Source organism: Lonchura striata, chromosome 1 (genome assembly GCF_046129695.1).
Source record: "Lonchura striata isolate bLonStr1 chromosome 1, bLonStr1.mat, whole genome shotgun sequence".
Taxonomy (NCBI): Eukaryota; Metazoa; Chordata; class Aves; order Passeriformes; family Estrildidae; genus Lonchura; species Lonchura striata.
Genome location: NC_134603.1, coordinates 9,295,161 through 9,316,796, shown reverse-complemented (window position 1 = coordinate 9,316,796; position 21,636 = coordinate 9,295,161). Strand labels below are relative to the sequence as shown.

Here is a 21,636-nt window from a genome sequence, read left to right as displayed (position 1 = left end):
CTTTTTCCATACTGAGTTTCATTTTGTTATTTTCAGCTTGGCTCTGAGTTAGATGATGCTCATGCTGCAAAGCATTGCCAATCTTGTCATACCATCTGTTTCAAAAATTAGAGAAGAAGCTCAATCCCTTAATGGAATGAAATAACTGTACTTTGCTCTGGGAGATTTCTTCATGGGTTCTGTTTTTTGTTCACTTGTTGATAGTTCTGTCCTTTATGGCCCTGTAATTTAAATACCATTCTGTTTTCTGCCATTAAGCTTCCCTGAAAGCTTAATTTTGCCTAAGACTGCTGACGCTCTATACAATCCAATTTATTTTGCACTTCAAAGCAGAAAAGTCTTCACAGTTATTTCTAAAATCTCAAGTAGCAATGAAAAACATCATGTTTTATGAGGCAATAACTAGATGGTTCTTCTGCTATTTTTTAAGGCTGTATCTGCATAGATTTCTCTATCATCACTTAAAACAGTAAAAGGCAATAATTTTATAATTCCTCTTTAGATATGGTTGTGATTTTTGTTTGAACTGAACCTTACTTGTGTTCTTTTGTGAATCCTATTGCTTCTGCCTTAGATCTGGAGGATTTCAGAAGGGACAGTGAGAATGTGTTCCTCTACCTCAATGGCAAACAAAGGAAAACCAACCTGGAAATGGTGCAAGAGAAAGGTACAGCTACAAGACTGAGGAAGCATTGCTTCTCTTCTGTGCACATCTGAGCTTGTTAACTCCATCCTCCTGCTCCTCTTAGCAAACTGGCACTGAAGGTGAGTGCACATATCTGCAATACTGGACATGATGAGGATTTTCTTTTTTTTGCAAAGTCAGTGAGTATGTATAATACAATTAAAATTTAACCTTTCTCCTAGTACAGTCCTATGTATGCATGAGAGTGTTGGTTGTTTTTGGGTTTTTTTTTAATTATTTCTTAATTTCAGTGTTTTCTACTGAGTGATCAAACCTGGTTCCTTCAGAGGGTGGCATTTTCCTCATCTGAGGAACAAGGAACAGAGAAGAGCTGGTAGAATCTCATTACAAGGGCATTTCAGCAAAAGACCCACCAGGAAATTTTCAGGGCCATAAATAAGCAGGAGAATGACTGAGGAAGATTACAGCAGTGGCAGGGGATTCAATAAGAGCTGAACACTTCAACACTTATTTGAAGCTCACATAGCAGCTGTTGACAGATTCTCTGTTTCAAGCCCTGCTGCAAGCTGCTATTGATGGGGAGAATCACAGGTCTTGCTGTCCTTTTTCTCTGCTAACCAGGTTTATCTTCAGCACTTTAAGCTTTCTTCTTGCAATTAAAATTTTTCTTCTGCTAGACTTGCTAGAGCTGTTCTGGACAAAGACAGTTGTAAGTTAAGTGCTGAAGGCATGAACCACAGCACAAAGCATAGCTAGAAATAAGTAGGGGTCTGTGGTGTGTCTCAAGCACATAACTCATCTGCAGTTACCAGCCCTGCAAAACACCCATGTGAGTACTGCCTCAGCCCATCACCCTTGGACAGATGGGAATTTCTCTTTTCCCTGGAGCTGGGCAGTGGAGGAAAATCAAACAGTTCATACTTCCCTCTTATCTCTTTGCTTCATGAAAACAAAACACAGATTATAAAGTCATGGGAATGGATCAATTTTACAGGAGTCAAACAAATTTAGAGGAGTTAGAATGGTAAGCTTTTATGGCATCATCTTCCCTTGTAAAGCACTGTTATTGTTTCAGAGAAAAAGGTGCAAAAAACAGTATTAGAAAATAATAAATGTCTATTGGGAAGGATTAGACTACAGCTTCAACTTGAGAAATGTTTTTTCAGATTGGACAATTTTTAATAAAATGCTGTAGTGGTTTGACATGAAAGAGAATTTTCTCAGGAAGAAGAGGGTCAAACCAATCAGTGGTCAGGGTTGGATATTGGCATTTGGACTGACCACTGAAGGCATGACATGCCTCAGAGAACACAGAGGGGCTAAAAGCAGAACTCCCAGGGGAACTCTCTCTTTGGTCCCGGTCATCAAAGGGAGCAGACTCTCCCTGCCCAGCCATGGGGAGAAGCCATGCAGCTTGGCTGAGGTAAGGCCGAAGGGTGGAGGGGCTGGACTGGCCAGCTCCCTGCAGATGGAAGGGTGGAGGAAATCTGGGATGTCTGCGTTCCTCCCCCCAGAGTCTCTCTGGAGAGAGAGAGAGAAAGAGACAGCGATGGTGCCAGCAGAGGAGGAGGAGGAGGAGAAGGGAGAAGGAGCAGGGGAGGGGAAGGTACCCAGTCGTGGGAGCTGGAAGTCTGGGCAGAGATCCCAAGAGCCATCTGGGGAGTTGGGACTTTTAACCCTTCCTTGGGAAATGAAAGCTTTGTGAAATATTACTCCTCCTTGTTTTGAAAGAGAAGACAAGAGACAGTCTGGGACTGAGATGTTAGATGGAGAAATTCTAGGTGGGAGGAGATGATGGAGTGGCCTTGGTGGGACTTTTCTTATATAGCCATAGACTGAACCAATTTCTCCTCCAAGAGAGACTGTATTTTAGGGGGATGCAATCGTAAGCCAAGAGACCTGCCTCAGTGACTACCAACACAGGAGTGGAGTGAACAGAGGAAAGTTGAGGAGGGTGTGGTGATGCCCTCTGTCTTCAGAAAGAAGATGATCTCTGTTCTTGAGACTCTCAGGCCCAGTGGAGGAAGAAAATGGGGGGGACTGTGGGCAGATTTTCTCCAGGCGGTGCCATGTGTGACATGGAAACATCAGAGGACACAGCTGTGTTTCTTGGGGGTCTGTGGCACAGGAGAGACTCTTCTCTCCCTTGATGGACTGAGTATTGATTATCTGGAGGGTAGGAACCTGATTGGGAGTCCAAGTTGTGTCTCACTGTGGTTTATTGGAATTGGGACAGGGGGAGGAGAAATGTTTTGGAAGGTTTTTATTTTGGTTTTAGTATCTGTTTTTCTTTCTTTTTCCTTTTATAGTAGTAGTGGTTTAATAAAGTTTTTCCTTTGTTATTAAGCGTGGGCCTGCTCTGCTCTGTTCCTGATTGCATCTCACAGCATTCATTTGGGAAGTTGCGTTTTTGTGGGGGGCGCTGGCATTGTGTCAGTGTCAAACCATGACAAATGCATATCCTTCCTCTATCTGATTTCATTTCCTAGGACCTGAAGTTTTCTCTCTCATAGGCAAACTTCTTGTTTCTGTGGGATTTTTGATTGCATAAGGACTGCACATATTCACAAGATTGGAGTTATTTTTAATTTTTTATAATCTCTGAGATTAATTATTTAGAAGCACTTTTTAGAAACTTTAAAGTCTGGCGTTACTAATTTAATACTAATTTAATATTTTCTTCCCAAATACTTTTGATAGTGCATTATTATGCAGCTCAGTTCAATCAATAATGAAGCTGCATTTTTTCATTCTAATTAGTCATCATATTTTCAATAGCCTACAAAACAAAAATGACAAGTGATTTATTTTTCTAAGCCCACAGCCAAAAGTTTGGTACATATACTCAAAACCAGTCTTTTCCTTTGAAGTGTAAATCAGTCTGTGGCACTTTAGTTTGTTATCTGCACAAGACTAGATTGTGACAAATAATATGCAAAGAATTTTGAATTCCTACACTGTCCTGTTTTGTTAGCAGAGTAAAATTATTATTATATCATTATACAATGCCATTCATGCTACCTAAAAGCACCAATTTACCTCTTCCCATAGCAGGCTCTGTACTAAGAGAAAATATTATTTTATTCTGTTCCATAAGTGAAAGTCAGCATGGAGTTCAGTGCTCTAAAAACTCTGCACATTTTGTATTATTTATAGATAATACAATAATAATAATAATAATAATAATAATAATAATAATAATAATAATAACAATAATAATAATGCCTCATCTTTGAGGGTTTGGTTTTGTTTTTTAATTTTGTTAAAGACCACTAACAAATTTGAAAGTGGGAGAAGAAATTGCCTAAAATACTGAAGGGGCCAGTCAGTCTGCGATTATACCTGTTAACCTTTGCTGTTAAAACAGAACCAGTTCTTGACAATATTACACAAAAATAGACAAAATAGAAAGAGATTCTCACATAGTCTCTAGAAACTTCTAAATTTTCCTAGGCTTTTTTGATTGTTTATAGCTGTAGTTGCCTAAATTTCATTGATCCATATTGAAATTTTTACTGTTTATATGCTAACTGGCTTTAAGTGTTTTCTAAGAACAACTACTCTTAATTGAGAGAGTTTTTATTCCTTTAATGTTTGTTAAGGAAATTACAGCCAAAACCAAGGATCTATCTTTATACCAAAATAGTGACTTTCAAGGAAAAAAAAAATTAAAATTACTGTGAGTTAACATCATCAGGATGGCTGAATTATATGAAAAATACAGTTCCATGGAAGCCTGCTATCCATATCAATTTTTTGATATTAACAGATCAATTTTAAGAGCTTCCTTTCTGTGCTACTCTACCTCCTTGGCAAAGCAGGTAAATGTGCATTCTTACCTCTCAATAGAGGAAATGGCTCCTTTTCCCAGTCCTAGTTTCATTAAAGATATGTTGCTGCTTTGGCTGGAACAAAGCTGATATAGGGTTGGGTTTTGGATTTGTGCTGGAAATGGCATTGATAACACAGGGATGTTTTAGTTATTGCTGAGCAGGGCTTATACAGAGCCACGGCCTTTTCTGCAACTCACAGATGCAAGTGCAGAGGAGTTGTGAGGGGACACAGCCAGGACAGGTGACCCCCACTGACCACAGGTATATTCCAGGCCATATGCTGCTGTACTCAGCATATAAAGCTAGGGAAAAAAAAGGATGGGGAGACATTCAGAGTGACGGTGTTTGTCTTCTCAAGTCACTATTATGCACTATTATCCCTACTTTCCTAGGGATAGCTGACCCCTGCCTGCCCATGGGAAGCAGTGGATGAATTCCTTGGTTCACTTTACTTGTGCGCTCATCTTTTGCTTTGCCTATTAAACTGTCTTTATCTCAACTCACAAGTCTTCTCACTTCCACCTTTCCCATTTGGTCCACCATCCAGCAGGGGGAGAGAGCAGGTGGCTGTGTGGGGCTTAGCTGCTGGCCAGGGTTAAACCACGGCAGAGGTTATATGGCATATACCTTGGCATGTCTGGAGTACTCTTGGGATGCCAGCATGCAGAAGTCTCTGGCAGGCAGTTTGACCAAGTGGACAGTTCCATCTAATCTGAGGGATGTAAATTTTAACACTCTACAGGAGATGTGTGAGCACATTGATCCCGTAGCCTTCAAGGAAGGCAGAATAATTGTACTTTTACAGATCCATGAAAGCAAAATACTGTGCTACTTGTCCCAGTCTGTTGTTACATTTTTCAGGGGGGCAGGAAAGAGGAAGGAGGGAGATTGCAGGGATTGCATTGCAGAAAGCAATCCCAACGAGAGGTGGTGCTGCATGTCCACTTTAGACTGATGTTCTCTCTTCTGCTAAGTGTTGGTTAGAACAGAGGGTGGGAGGCACGTGCTATCTCCCTCCAATGGTCGTTAAAATCAAACCACTTCTTTACAAGAGCAGTACAGTATTTGTTTTCCTTATTGTGGCCAACAGAATTTATTCCCACTCTCACTAGGTGAGATCTGTGCAGCATGAAGTGTGCATGAGCTCATTTTCACTAGAACTTCACATCAGTTACAAATTCAAAATGACCTCTGAACCCTTCTTTTCGATTGGGCTCTTCTACAGCTTCAGCAGCACATTTTTGCTGTCAGAGATGAAAATTTTAACCTCTGTTAATGAAATGATACTCCATAATCATCTTTGCATAGTTAATCATTATAGGCAGATTTTCGTCTTCAAAACTTGAAGATAGAAGGTTGGATTTTAGGCATTTAAGTCTCTTTATTACACAAGAAGAATGGAGGTTATACTTAGAAGACAGTGGATCCCATAAGGAATGGTGTGCTGCTCCCTCACACTAACACCCAAGGAAGCCTTGCTGGAGACATGAAGGTTGGGGGCAGCCTTAGCTGCAGTGACCATTGTGGAGTCAAATGCTGCAAATGGCTGGAGTAAGATTGTGGAGTTTAGTTCCAGGTGAGGAAAAAGCAGGGCAGTGAATAAGATTGCAACCATGGGCTTCAGGAGTACCCTGCTGCTCAAGGTGGATACAAGGCGAAGCTCAAGGTGGGCTCCTTCAGGGAGTGGATCATGAGTGAGGCTGAAGACCTCATAGCAAACCAAAAAAGCTGGTAGAACTCAATGAATTCCTTAAGGAGCCTCTCCTGAATAGCAATGACCTCAAATATATTTGGATATGAACCTCCTAGTGACAGACCCAATGCTTCTCACAGCTATGATGGCCTAGATATGGGCCAAGTATGAAAAGGTAAAAACTGGAAAACTGTGAAGAGATGCTTTAGGGTACCAAAGTATTTATGATGCCCAATGGGATGCTGAAGAGCAACCAGCATCTGGTGGGCATCACTGAGAAGGTGAAAGCAGAAATAAGTCTGGAGGGAATTGACTGATGTGGTTGCCAAGTCCTTCTTCATGATATTTGAAAAGTCATGGCAGTCAGGTGACTGGAGAAAGGGAAGCATCATCCCCATCTTTAAAAATACAAAGGAGGTTTCTTGGAACTACTGACCTGTCAGCCTCACCTCTCTGCCTGAAGCCATGCTAATGTACATAGAAAACAAGGAGGTGATCTGGGACAGCCAGCACATTTTCAACTTTCAGTGCTGCCTAATCAACCCTGTAGCCTTCTATGATGGAGTGACTACATCAGTGGACAAGGGAAGGCAGATGTAATGTATCTGGCTTTCTGTAAAGGCTTTGACACAACAGACCTCCACAACTTCCTTCTCTCTAAATTGGAGAGAGGTAGATTTGATGAGTGGACAGATTGAGCAGCTCTGCCACGAAGGACTTGGGGGTGCTGGTGGATGGGAGACTGGACATGATCCAGCTATGTGCACTGGGAGCCCAGGAATCCAAATGCATCCTGGGCTGCATCCAGAGCACCAAGGGCAGCAGGTGAGCTGGAGGGTTCAGCCCTTCTGCTCTGCTTTGGTGCAACCCCACCTGCAGTGCTGTGTCTAACTCTGGGAGCCCCAGTACAGGGAGGACTTCAGCCTGTTGGAATGAGTCCAGAGGAAGCCAAGATGATCAGAGGGCTGGAGCACCTTTCCTAAGAGGAAAGGCTGAGAGAATTGGGATTTTTCAGTCTGGAAAAGAGAAGGCTTAGGGGTGACCAAATTGTGGTCTTCCAGTACCCAAAGGGAGCCTACAAGAAAGATGTAGAGAGACTCTTTACAAGAGCATGTAGAGAAAGGACAAGGCAAGTGGGTTCAAACTGAAAGAAAGTAGGTTTAGATTGGATATTATAAAGAAATTCTTTACTGTAAGGATGCTGAGACACCAGAACAGGTTGCCCAGAGAAGTTGTGGCTGTTCCATCCCTGGAAGAATTTATGGCCAGGCTGGACAGTGGCTTGAACAACCTGGTCTAGTGCAAGGTGTCCCTTTCCCACAGCAGTGGAGCTGGAAGCAGATGATCTTCAAGGTTTGCTTCCAACCCAAACCATTATGTGATTCTATACTTTTACTTATGTGGCAAAGTCCTGACTACAGGATTTTAGAAATAAAGTTCCACATAAGAAGATGTCTCTGATTGCTATGAATAAAAGCTTGAAATAAGACATAGGTGTAAAAATAAGTCCCCAATATCTGAGGCAAATAAGAAGAATTTAATTCTTGCTATTATTGCTTAAATCTGATGGCAATTAAGCCAACCTCATGGTTTAGCAGAAGCAGGAAAATAAGAACAGCAGATGAATATATTTCCAGTCCTTGCATCTCTGACACTATGTGTTCCATAACAGCCAAGATAGGTAGGAGGATTGCCAGTTTGCAGTATTATTGGAGTATCTTGCTGTGGTGCAAGTTCTTTGCATTAGTGGAAGAGAATATTATACCTGATGTTGTAATTACTGGTCCTGCCCTAAATATGGGGAACCTAAGAACTGATGCCCCTAAGAACATAGAAGGGAAGGGGCACAGTCCTGAGTCCCTGCTCATGGACAATATGTTTATTTGTGACAAGAGTGCTTTATATAAACTAAATTTTTCAGCCAGACCACAAATTTAAGGGAAGGGTAAGTTTTTAGCAAAATGTTCTGATTTAAAGTTTATTTCCTGCAAATACACTTATTAATCTAAACTGCAGAATGTATAAAAGTGTTTCTGCAATCTGTGTAAAATATATCATATAAAGTAATGCAGGAACTAGGCATCAGTGTCTCAGCATATCCCTAGAGACCCTGAAATTAATAGCTATATTTATAATTAAATTATATATTCTGAATCTTAGCAATGGCAAGGGACGTTGTGTACGAACTGAAACATGTTGCTATTCTAGTGAGATACTGACTCACTAAAGGAGGAACAGAACTGGGTCAGCCCTAGCAAAGTCTGAATCTATGCCTGGAAGAGGGGTACTATTATCCCTTAAATATTTCTGGAAATTCAGTTCTTCCTTGAGGGCAAAACACTGGGGATTTATTCTGTAAAATGCAAATATTCGAAGCCTGGCGACTCTTTCCGCTTTTGATCTGCCAGTTCTTAATGTTGCTCACAGCCTGTGGGCACAGTGTCCTGTCGCCTGTCTGTCCCCTTGCCTAACTCCCATCAAACAGCAGCCCCTGAAGGGTGCAAGAAGTACTGTAGAGGATGGTCTTAAACCTCCCTGGCACCTGAGACCTGCTGATGGGGCCAAAACCAGGCTTTTGCGGGATCACTAGAAGTGGGTGATTAAAGAATGGTACTGATGTTCCCTTCATCCTTTATGTTTCTCTCACCCCAGATTCATCTTTCTTGGATTCTCTCTAGAGACAGAAGTTATCAGAATAATCTCAAGTGTTCTAACACTCAATGTAACACTGAAGGGTGAGTCAGTGTTTTACAAATGAGGAATTGTCTACCTGTTATAATCAATATGCTCCATTCACTCTTGCAGGTGTAACAATGCATCCATAACTGTTTATTTTACAAACACAGAAGTCTATAATACAGGATTTGTTAGCACATCCCATAGTATGCTGAATTAGCTTGAGGAGACTTCACACATTAGGGGAAAGCTTTAATGGGTGGCCTTTTTGAGCTGCTTGTCATTTTGAATTCAAAGCCACAGCAGAGCAGCCTGGGTGACATCAGTTACTGCCCTCAATTCTTTTCTCACCGTGCTCATCACCACAGGAAATCTACCACCCCATCACCTAAACAGCATGAGTGCTCAGCTAAGATTTTCATTTCTTGTAGCAGTTTCCTGAACTGTTGGGTGTTATTCCTTAGCAAGGCATGAGATGGGAATGTAAGTAGGTCACCTTTCCAGACAGCCATCACAGCTGGAGACATAGCTGAGGAAATGCTGTGCCTGAGATAACATTCAGAGAGCAGCACAGAGAAATTATTCCTAGTCCTCAAGTTCTCCAACTAACCTTTACCCCACCTCCTGTCTCCTACCTTGTCCCTGCTATAGCTTTACCCAGCTATATTTTAGTTAATAATATCATGGTAATCTATCCTCAGAATTAAAGAAAGGACCTTTTCAAGCTCTGCTGATCAAAATTGTTATCTTTCAAGAGTTTCAAATACATAGAGAGTTTTGGGAAAAATACTCTTCAGGTTGGACAGGTAATCACATAAATACATTTCTAATGAGTGCTGTGGGAGAATAAAAGCAATCTCAGATGACAACCTCAACCATTTCCATCTGCTTTGAACAGCCATTTTAGAGCTCCCTAACACAAGCCTAAGAGACCGAAGGTAAAAGGTTGCTAGAAAGGTTGCTAGAGCCCTTTAGTTTCTTAGTCTTTTTTGAGATGTAAAATGAATGCTGAAGTAAAGGATAAATGCCAAAGCACTGTTGGGGTATCTTTTCAATTTCAACTTTCTTCAAATTCAGGATACTGCCTCGAATGGCAGGGCGCTGAAACGAGAGGATCTTTAAGCTCCAATTTAACCCAAACCATTCTGTGAGTCTATGATTCTTCTAACTCGCAAATAAAGTTGCTTCTTGTCACTACACAGAGTTCCTGGAGAGAAAAACATGTTCCTTCATTCATTTTTATTCCTCCTTTCAGTTCATGAAGTTTTGCTCCATAAGAGGGAGCAAAATGATAGTGTGCTGTCAGCCAAGTGGAAAGGTGTAATTTTATGGACCACTTCTCTGTGGAATGGGACTGATGAGGTAAGAAATACTAAGTCTCACAGCACATGGCTTCTATAGCACTATAGCTGGAAGGGAAGAGGGGTTTATGCAAAACTATTCCTTTAAAAAAGGTCAAATAGGGAGCTAAAACCTTCCCATCAAAAAGGCGTTGATTATGTGAGAGCAATGCTTTCCATCTACCCTTTGAAATAGTACAAGAGTACAGGGAATATTGAAGCAACTTCTGAGCCAATAAGAAGTAGAGGCAAGATGAAAGTGGCTGAGTAATTGTGTCAGAAGTTTGCAATTAATGAGAAATATCTGGCTAAAAATAGTAGAATAAGATGTTAATCTTTTGCATTTTATACAATACCAGGAAAGAAAAGTACAGTTTCCTTTCAATACTGCCATTAAATATTTTATTGTTAATACAAAAAAATATATTTCACTCAGCTTTAACTTAAGAATCAAGTGTGCAAGCACTAATTGTAAACTAAGACCTGTTCTCTGTAGCTTTTTAAAATACAAAAAGAGCAACACTGCAGCTGTAGGATGATGCCTGAGACCACAACCCATTTGTATGGGACCAGAACATGTTCAGACTCCCTGACAGAAGTCAGATCAAACATTCAAATGAATTCTTTGGACACTATCCAAAATGAGCTCCTGCATTTAGAGATAATAAAATTGCCAGTATAAATCATACTAAAGATGGATTTGACTGCAAATGCTGCTAATACATCTGGTGGGTGACAGACATCAGCTATGAGTAGTGACAAGCAAACACTTCATCCTATGCCTGTAGAGGCTAAACCTGGCTAGATTTATTTGCAAGTATATTTTTAGTTGCAAGACATTTGAAAGTGGTCAGGAAATTACTGACGTAGCTGAGAATTACACCAGGGCACATTATTTTTGGTTGTATCTGTGGATTACTCTTCAAAATGCATGTTGATAATTGTGGTTTATTTTAAATAACTGTTTTCTAATAATTATTTCCATGTTACAAGCAGAGCAAATTTTAGGTTAGGCCTAAGTGAGAAACACTTCCTATAGGCAATGTTCTTCTTTTACACTAGAATATAGATAACAAGATCCATTAAACCTAACATGAAAGACCAGATGTAAGTGTAAAACAGAACTTCTATTTTGTCAAGCTTTATTGCTTGTGAAATTAGCTTTTCTGTTTTCAAAAACCATAAGGATATAGTGTTGTCACCTAAGATTAGTCATACTACTGCAACACATGATGGAATTACTTTCCAACTGCAGAGTGAATGTCACCATAGAAAAGGGAAGGAGGGAAGGACTGAGGGAAGGAAAAAGGCAAATCTGACAGATCCGTCTTCAGAACTATTTTGTAGTCCTGAAGATTTGATTAATGTCATTAAAAGGCAAACAAGTGAAAAATCAGATGCTTCTCACTTGTAGTATATTGCAATCACCAAGTGAGTGATTATGTCGTAAATTAGAATCCCACTCCTGTGTCTAGGACACAGAAGCATTTTATACAGGTCTTTCTGTAACATTACAAAAAATTTTAACAAGGTCCTGAAAAGGAACCTTTTAGCTCCAGGTGACACACACTTGTCTTCACAAATGTTTCCCACGTAATATTCCTAATTAAAGTGTATCATTAAAGTATATTTTGTCTTTGAACCACACATTTTGGTGACACATAAAAACCACTGCACGCCGGAGTGAAAATACAGCAGAGAGTAAAAGTTACACACCTTTTTTGTCAGCTGATTCTATCCACTCATCTGAACAAGACAATGATAGTGGGAGGAAAGAGATAACTGCTATTAGAGTAACCAGTTATACTTCCACAAATTAAAAGTAAGGATATTGCAATAGTTACAACAGGATATACTGCTTCTAGAAGTTCTTTAAGATAAAAGTAGATATTTAGTTTACTTCATTTTATTCTTCTAAAGATTCAAAAACATTACATAGGGATTCAAGTCTATACTTAAAAAAAAATTAATTCATGTGATCAACAAGGAATGGTGCTTCCAATGGTCACGTCTATGTTCTCTCCATATATCAACAGGTTGTGAACAATAACCTGTAAAGGAAGCAAAGAGATATTCACCTTTTTCTGATCTCCATACAGAAATATAACTTCTAAACAAAAAAATCTGATACTTAAGGAACATGACACAACTGCCTTTTAGTCCCTGACCCTTTACAGTTCAAATTACTATTATCATGTGCAAGGCACCTGACAAATATTTAGAAGACAAAGTAGTATGGAAGAAATTCTTGAAGAGTCTATATTTGTAAAATCTGTCCAGCTTCTTTAGATAAAAGGCATTATCATAGAACCATAGAATGGTTTGGGTTGGAAGGGACCTTGAAGATCATCCTGTTCCAACCCTTGCCATGGGCAGGGACACCTTCCAGCAGAGCAGGCTGCTAGCACTATCCAGCCTGGGCCGTTCCCTGGACAACTTGTTTCAGTGCCTCACTACCCTGACAGTGAAGACCTTTTTCCTCATATCTAGTCTAAACCTACTCTCTTTCAATTTGAACTAATTTCCCCTTGTCCTATCACTACATGCTCTTGTAAATAGTCTTCCTTCATCCTTTGTTTAAGTTCCACTCAAGCAGAGGTGTATTAAATTTATATATTCAGGTATATTATATTTAGGAATTTAGGCTCAAGTACTACAAATACTGTGCAGCATTTTTTATGGTTTTTTGTGGTTCACGAATGAAACTAAGAAAAATTTTACAAAGGTCACAAAGAAAATGAACAGTTTATTTTTGGCAAATTCAGTAATTAGAATTCAGTAAAATTCAGAAACAGAAATAAGCAGACCTAAGGTTTGTGCTTAGTCCTGTTCACATTTTGGCTGCAGAGACTTGTGAATGTAATCACTGCTCTGCTAAAGTCAAAGGAATATCTATCAGCAGGATCATGGTTTATTCATATTTACAATCTTAGATTAAGGACAGAACATCCCCAACAGTACAATATAAAGGACTAAAAAAAAAATAACTGCTATTATTGCTGCAAGTGTTGAGAACTAGGATTGAGGATCAGGCACAGCAATTTCTTTCATTACTGACACTTTTCTTGGAGAAAGAAGTCACATTGTTATTTTAACTCAACTAGATATTTTTGCTGCTTTTATTTTCTTGAATAATATGAGATTTTAAACTTAGAAGATTAAAAATACATACAAGCTCTCTTGCTTCAGAAACTTTGAAGTGAAAACCAGTTTAAGATCGCAAAATATAGTTTTTATTCCTCAGAAACAACAAATTGTTGCTATTTCTGAAATGAAAGTCATATCTTCTGCAAGCTATTTCAAAAGCAAAATAAATATCTCTTTCATGCTTTCTTTAGACAGCAAATCATAAAGCCAGCAGAAAATAGAAGCAATTGGAATAGATAAGCAATTTAGAGACACTTGTTTAATCTCAGTAATTACCTATTCACAGAGGCAGGATTGGTTAGAAAGGGCTATAGATATTTTTCTATTTAAAACTTTACAGAATTTCCTGAGATGTGTTAAATACTGGATAAATGTCATCTCTCTTCTGTCAAAATCATACCAAGATAAAGAACAGAATATGGTCAGATAATATTTTCTGCTGCAGTCACAGCAGATGAACAACTCAGAGCTAAATTTTGTCTGTTCACATGTATACAAATCTTGCTTATTTCACTGAATTTCCTTCTGTCAGGCAAAGCAATGTCAGAAAGCAGCCCTGTCAGTGATTTTCTGAACAGCATTTCTTGAAATGGTTTTAGAGTTCAGGAAAATCAAGAAGCTGCATTTTAACACTATGTCCTCTTTATATCTTTTGTGTGGTTTGGTTTTTTCATAGATTGCATAGTATTTAAATATATATTCAGTCCTTCACTCTTGCATTGGTCACTTCAGTCAGCTTGGTAAAATCAGATTAATTTGTTCCCAGACAGCAGGACTAAGTTTCAGAGGACTAAGATATACACAGCACAATATGGCACTTGGCTGGGCAAGTTCTAGATGACTCTGGGAAAAATTAAAAAATTCCAGTGCTAAAAGAAAAAGAATGTGAATGATATACAGCATCAGGCCACTTCACAGACAGCGGTAACCCAGCTGTGGAACTGCTGCCCCTCCTGGCTGCCAACTTTTTGATCAGTTTTGGCCCTAATGAATTTTGTCTTCAAGGTGGCCCCTAATGTGAACCCTTAATGAAGGACATTCGGCTCACAGAGTCAGGTTGTAAGGATGCAGCACCAGCTGGAACACCTGAGAGCAAAGCTGAAACCAGTGCCAGATTTGGCAGTCACAGATGTCATGGCAGGGCATGACCTCCTCCCAGGCTGCTGCATCCAACACAGACTAGATAAAGCAACACCTATAGCACAGTTTTCTATTTATGAACTTGGAATATTCATGTAACTAAATACATGCAAAGAGGAGAGGAGAGGAGAGGAGAGGAGAGGAGAGGAGAGGAGAGGAGAGGAGAGGAGAGGAGAGGAGAGGAGAGGAGAGGAGAGGAGAGGAGAGGAGAGGAGAGGAGAGGAGAGGAGAGGAGAGGAGAGGAGAGGAGAGGAGAGGAGAGGAGAGGAGAGGAGAGGAGAGGAGAGGAGAGGAGAGGAGAGGAGAGGAGAGGAGAGGAGAGGAGAGGAGAGGAGAGGAGAGGAGAGGAGAGGAGAGGAGAGGAGAGGAGAGGAGAGGAGAGGAGAGGAGAGGAGAGGAGAGGAGAGGAGAGGAGAGGAGAGGAGAGGAGAGGAGAGGAGAGGAGAGGAGAGGAGAGGAGAGGAGAGGAGAGGAGAGGAGAGGAGAGGAGAGGAGAGGAGAGGAGAGGAGAGGAGAGGAGAGGAGAGGAGAGGAGAGGAGAGGAGAGGAGAGGAGAGGAGAGGAGAGGAGAGGAGAGGAGAGGAGAGGAGAGGAGAGGAGAGGAGAGGAGAGGAGAGGAGAGGAGAGGAGAGGAGAGGAGAGGAGAGGAGAGGAGAGGAGAGGAGAGGAGAGGAGAGGAGAGGAGAGGAGAGGAGAGGAGAGGAGAGGAGAGGAGAGGAGAGGAGAGGAGAGGAGAGTGATGCCAGTGTGACTCTGGAAGGCTTTGAGATACAGCAGGCCACAGGGGCTCTGCCTCTACCTACTCTCCTCTTCCTTAGTTGCCCTGAACTATAGGGTCTCCCCACCTCTCCCATAACACAAAAACCCTATCTTGTCCTCGGTAACTACTTCCATTTTTGAAAATTTTTCAAGGAAAGAAGCAACAACACCCACTCCTGTCCAGTCCTGGTGGTGCAGAGGGATTAAAAAACAGGATGATCTAGGAGACAGGACTAGAGAGGAAGCCTCTGGATGCACAGGAAATCAGTGCATAGGTATTGACAGTAATTGCTTTTCTGCAAGGGGCCACTTGCTATAGCAGCCACAATTGCCCTTCTAGACAAAATTCCAGAAAGAAAAACCCAAGATTTCTGCATTGCAAACTCTATGTCCCAAAACTTAATCTGCATGTGCTTCAATTCAAATGAGGTAAAAGTGTCTTATCTATTAATCTCAAAAAGGGGCTGTAAAAGCAAATTAGCATGTACATTTAGTGAAGAAATAAGTATTGGTGAGCACAAAGGCAAAAGTCCACCAGGAAATTAAGTTACAAAAGCAAAATCTGAATACGTAACAAATACTCCACTGGGGCATACACTAAACAGCGATAAGCAAACAAATTAGAGAAGTTTCTCATCTGATAAACACTAATTCCTATGTACCTAAAATGTGGCAGAAGTCCTAGTGGAAGAAAATGTATATCTGTATGATCAGGTATGTGCAGTGCAAAATTCTGTGCTTGAATCTGAGGGAAGAAATTAAGTAGGCACACGCCACCTCCTGGCATTTCTTAAATAGAGCTTGTGACTTATTTATCTATTGCCCACATTGGAACTTTGCAGGAAAATGTAAATCTGACACATATGTGCCAAATAATAATGACTGCAAAAAAATAGAAAAAAAAATTACATCTACACTGTTATTTTCAAAACAAAATCTCCTGAAGCTTTTGCTCCATGTAGCATTATTTCAAAATTTATCTAAAAAGACGGAGTGGGTTAAACATTATAACACAGATGAAAAATCTTTTGGATTTATCTGCAATTGTATATTTTTAAAAAATATATTAAATTTTTTAAAATTTATTTTAAAAAATATATTCAATTAAGCGAGTTGACCCAAGACATTCATTAGCTACCCTTAACCCCAGTATTTCAAGGTAGCCAGCATTTCCTACATTCCCACACTCTACTCTCCCAGTGCCACTCCGTGTGTCTTGGTATCACCAACCCCTCTGCACAGCCCCAGCCTCCTCCTCGTGTCCACGCTTCCAGCTTTTACCTCAGCCCAGGTCTTCTCTCCAAACAGACCCTATTTCCTGACAGAGGGTAAAGAAACCTGAGAAATGTTTTGGGATAGAAAGGAGTAAATATCCTACTTAGTCTTGATACTCTTAAAATAGTCAATATTCTACTTCCTTAACATAATTTTATGTCCATTTCCCTAAGACTTATTCCTGCCAATTTTTTTTTTAATTTTATATATTTCCTAGGAAGTATTTTTAACATCCTAAACCAATGGGCAAATTGGCATTAGGTCAGTACAACTCAATTAATTTCATATTAATCCTGCCAGTTCACACAGGCTGAGAATCTGGCCCACTGTGATAGGCAGTGGAGGCTGTCACCCACAGGCCATTTAGAAATGTCTTTGGTTATTTTTATGGATGTGGCATATCTTTATGCAAAAGGTATCAACATGAAAAACTTTTTTTTTCTGTGAACAGTGGAACCAGTAAATCTTAATTTTGCACACCTGTATCTGTACCTGCACTGTGATAATTCAAATTCTTCTCTTATTTTCATCAGGATTTCATTCCATGATATTTTAGTAGCCCCTTCCTCCCCACCCCATTCCCTCACTGCCATCTGGGAAGAAAGAAGCACAGTCAGATCTGTCTTGGTGCTGTATCTGTGCTGTCTGCTGTTGGTTGTGTCTGTAGCTCTTAGGCACAGAATGGCCAGGCCAAAAACTACAAAAAATTACTGAGTTCATGTGAGGCTTTTTTTTTTTTCTCAGTGAGGTAATTAATTCAGTTCACTTTTGCCTACCATTTTACAGATCTTCACAAAATCTCCAGAAGCATTTTACCTGTGAGACTTCTACCATAGTCTAATGTGGCTAAAATTGACCTGTTGGTTCCCAACTTTTTTGAGACTGGTCAGTGTGATTGCAAAAGCCTTAGAAACCAAGAAAAAGAAAAGAAAATGCTATGGGACATAATGTGCATTATTTGTTGTCTGTACTTTAAATGACACAGAATAAATAGTTTTTGCAGCAAAAGCAAAGATTCTTGGAGCACATTCATTATTTTCTAGTGGGTTTTAATTGGTTCCCCCCAAAAAAAAATACTCTAGGCAACACTGAAAATGGAAGAGAATAATTAGATTCTATTTTTGAATGTTATGGTAATCAAAAATTTTGACACTATTTTCCTATTTTACAGCAAAGGAAAGAGAATACTTCAAGTGAGGATCCACAGAATATACCAAGGTACATCAGCAGCTCAGTAGAATGGAGTGGGAACTTGGCTAATACATAAAGTCACTGATTTTGGAGCATAAAATATTTCAGGTGTGGCCACCTGTGCATGTGGCTAGCTCTCCTTACAGATAGCATTTCAGGAAATCAGAGTTTCACATGGAATGTTTGAGGCATGCCATTGCCATCCACTCCTTTGGTGAAAGCTCTGTATTTCATACTCCTACTGCCTTCAGTTGGACAAGTTAAATTTTAATCACACACACCTCACTTGAATATAGTACTATAACCCCATTAACTTTATAGAAACACTGCCTATTCTAAAAATAAAATCTATCAAGATTGCTTGATTCTGCCAGAAAAATCATAATCATAAACATTCCTGATGACAGAAAGGATGGAAAATATGTAATCCAGTGAGATAAGAATGTTTCCTCTGAATAATTTTGTTGTAAAGCACCTTTAAGACAACTAATGACTTAAAAATAAAATGTCTGAATAATAAGTTATTGTTACCAAATACATATGTGTAGCTATAGATATGAGATATATGTAAATATATGTCATATATGTCATATGAGATATGTAGATATATGTCATATGAGGTTCCTTTCTTACTCCCTTTAGGATTCTGTAATACTGGCATGATGTGGTTTTGAAAGGTATGTGGGGATTTGGGCTCCAATTTTAAGATTTTTGCTTTAAGACATCTGTGTGACTTTTCTGTCAGTGGCTGCTCAGATTTCCTAGGAATTAAAAAAAAAAAATGTAGTCATTCTAATCTATTTTTTCTGTCCCTCTGACAGATGTCATCCCAGTGAGCAGAGCTGTCACTGAGAACTCTCACTTGAGATGAAACTGGGGGAAAAAACTGATATCAACCAGGAACTGTGGATGGTCTGGGGTGTGGAATTGGCACAAACTCTCTGCTTTGCTTTTTATGGCTGGTTAATATCGTCACTTTGCATCCACCATGGCTCCTGACAAAATTAACAATGACAGAGTGAAAGTGCTAACACAAGCCCTGGGGATTTTATCTCTGCAGTTTAACAAAGCTGTAATGGGTTGACCTTGACTGGATGCCAGGTGCTCACCAAGCTGCTCTATCACTCTCCAGTAGGGCAGGGGAGAGAAAAATAAGATGGAAAACAACTATTAGGTTGAGATAAGGCAGTTTAGGGTCTGTGAGTGCATAAGCAAAGGGAAACAAAAATTGACCTCTACTTCCCATTGGTGATTCCCAATGCTCAGCCACTTCCCAGGAAGCAGGGCTTCAACACATGGAGTAGTTGCTCTAGAAGGCAGACATGGTTAAATAGCAAATGCCCCCCATTCCTCCTCCCTGCCTTAGCTTTTATATCTGAGGTGATTTCATATGGTATGGAATATCCCTTTGGATATTTTGCATCAGCAGGCCTGCTTGTATTCCCTCCAAGAATCTTGCCCACTCCCAAACCCTTCACAGGGGAGCAGGAAAGGAATGTTAGAGAGACAGCACAGCTGCTGTGCCAGCACTGCTCAGCAGTAGCCAAAACACTCATGTGCTACCAACACCCCTCCAGCTACCAATGCAAAGCATAGCACTGAGAGGGTTGTTAAAAGAAATGAACTATACCTCAGTCAGACCAAATACAGTCTCCATCCCTTATTTCATATCATTTGAGTCATGCTGAAATCCCACATAATTTATATATCTTCCAAGTGTTCCATTCTATTTTTTTGTCATTACTGGAATCCATTCTTACCCATACACACAATTTAAAATACGTCCCTGAACCATCTCCTTACCTGACACAGATTTTCATTAACCTTTATCCTGCATCCTTTCACACATAAATATTATTGTGCCATTTCATGGGCTTCCTTCACCCCTCCAGATCCAGGACTTGGAGTACAATGGGCTTCTGATCCTTGATAACTCCAGCTTCTTGGAGTGACCTCGGGTTTCCCCTGAGGGGCTCTGTGTCTTAGCTTACAATGTAAAATGTAACCAAAAGCATGTATTCTATCACCATCTGTTAAAACCAGGTGGGGCAGTGTTCGTTATCTCTTCCATGACCCATCCCTCGTAACTGCCTCTGAGGGAGATACCTGCTGTTAATGGGCCATCAAATCTCATTGTATGACTCGTAAGTTTCTTCATCCCATTGTGAGATGATCCACCCAGGGGAGGAGCTAAGCATTCCTACCTGGATATCTCCTGAGGTTTGGAACACCAAAAGCAGCCTTATCCACGGGATTCCCAGAGGAAGACCAGGCCCATCTGCACCATCGCTGGACCTTCAGAGGCAGATCACACCCTTCTACAGGATCTCTGCTTCAACAGAACCACATTGGTCATCCCAAGACGATTGCAGACACTGTTGAACTGGACTGCTACCAACCCTGACCAACAGCATTCTCATGTTGTATTTTGACTGTGTCAGTGTTTTGTACTATAGCATTTACTTTAATTTTCCTATTAAATTGTAGTTCTGACTTGGGATCTCCCAGCTGGTGCGCTTTCTGTTAGAATCCTAAATATTAAAAATTTTAAACTTGCTCTGCTTCAAGGCACAGACCCACAAGAGGACAGTGCATTTGACATAGTCGTAGAACAAACTTTTAAAACTAATAATTAGCATTAAACTTATGAGTGTGTAGTTAGTTAAAAATCTGTAATATCACAAAATAGAAAACTTAGAGTTTAGGATTTTAAGAAATAAATATGAAGCAAGATGGAGGTTTTAGGGCGGAGGTAGGTTGTATTTTACCTTCTTCCTTCTTCATAGGTTTAAGTGATATTTTGTGATTAGACAAAAAAGTCTGCATTGCGGACTTCAGGAGATCAGTTATTAAGTTAAAAAAGAAAATAATCTAAGTGTCCTTTCTTAATTAAATAGTGTTGTTTTAAAAGACCTTAAAGCAAGAGTTAGCCATTTTGTGCCTTACTAATGAAAAAGCTGCCAAACTCACAGTAGTGAGACTGTAACAAATAAAAATAATAAACACCTCAGTCCAAACATAAAATACCATCTCAAGTGCCTTCAATCCCAACCTCAAAAAATCAATAGCTTTCAAAGTAGCACACTTTGCCAGAAGCTCCAGGTGACACCCTGCTCCCCTGCTGCAGTGTAGAGGGTATTCTGCATGGCTAGTCTGTCAATATGGGCCCAAGAGATGTTTCCAGTTTGATCTGCTCAAAGTCCTCCTCGTTCAAGGCCCCACTCAAAATATTTCTTCTTCTTCTGGGTCACTTGATAAAGGGGGCAACAAGCTGACTATAACCTGGAATGTGCATTCTCCCAAACCCCACTGGGCCTAGGAAAGCTTTTTTTTCCTTCCTCTTAGCCAGTGGGGACATAGCAGCTATTTTGTTAACCACCTCCATAGGCACACGATTACACCCATCCTGCCATTTTCTCTCGCAAGAACTCGATCTATTTGATGCAGCCTGCACCCCAGATTGCTCTTGCTTTCAAGTTCTTAAGAATGGCTGATTAGGTCTACTATAAAATGAATTATTTATTGAATAGACCCAAGATTAACAAGATATAAGATTCTAAACAGAATACTTACTAAGCTGGATAAAACAAAAATAACTATATGTAGATAAAAAATACAGTGCATGACAAAAAGGTTACCACCAAATTGATGGTGGAGAATACATACAGAATACACATAGAATCCCTTCACTCAATTTCCAGGGAAGTAACCACAAAGTTTGCATCCAAACTTTGAGGAAAAGCCCTACACATTTCCAGGGTGTGTGTAGGCGACTTCTGATTTTGTGAAAGTTTTGTGTGACTTTTATAGTTTGTAAAGTGAAGTGTCTGTCAGTCTTGTCAGTCTTGAAATGCTAGAAATTCCAGCTTATCTCCCTGCATCTTGTTCACAAGGCCAGATATTTATTGTCAGCTGGTAATTCCACCTCTGGCACCA

General features: G+C 40.0%; 1 long non-coding RNA gene across 2 annotated transcripts; it reads left to right on the top strand.

The window, feature by feature from the left end:
• The first annotated feature begins 226 nt into the window (after positions 1–226).
• Positions 227–20,202, top strand: LOC110476979 (uncharacterized). Of its 2 annotated transcripts, XR_002466498.3 has the most exons (5): positions 227–476; positions 575–765; positions 17,681–17,727; positions 18,343–18,377; positions 18,522–20,202. It is a non-coding gene; the product is annotated as an uncharacterized LOC110476979 (long non-coding RNA). The 2 variants fall into 2 exon arrangements; XR_013339683.1 differs by lacking the exon at positions 18,522–20,202 and adding an exon at positions 8,825–8,907 and having other exon boundaries at positions 17,681–18,464.
• Positions 20,203–21,636: the final 1,434 nt, after the last annotated feature.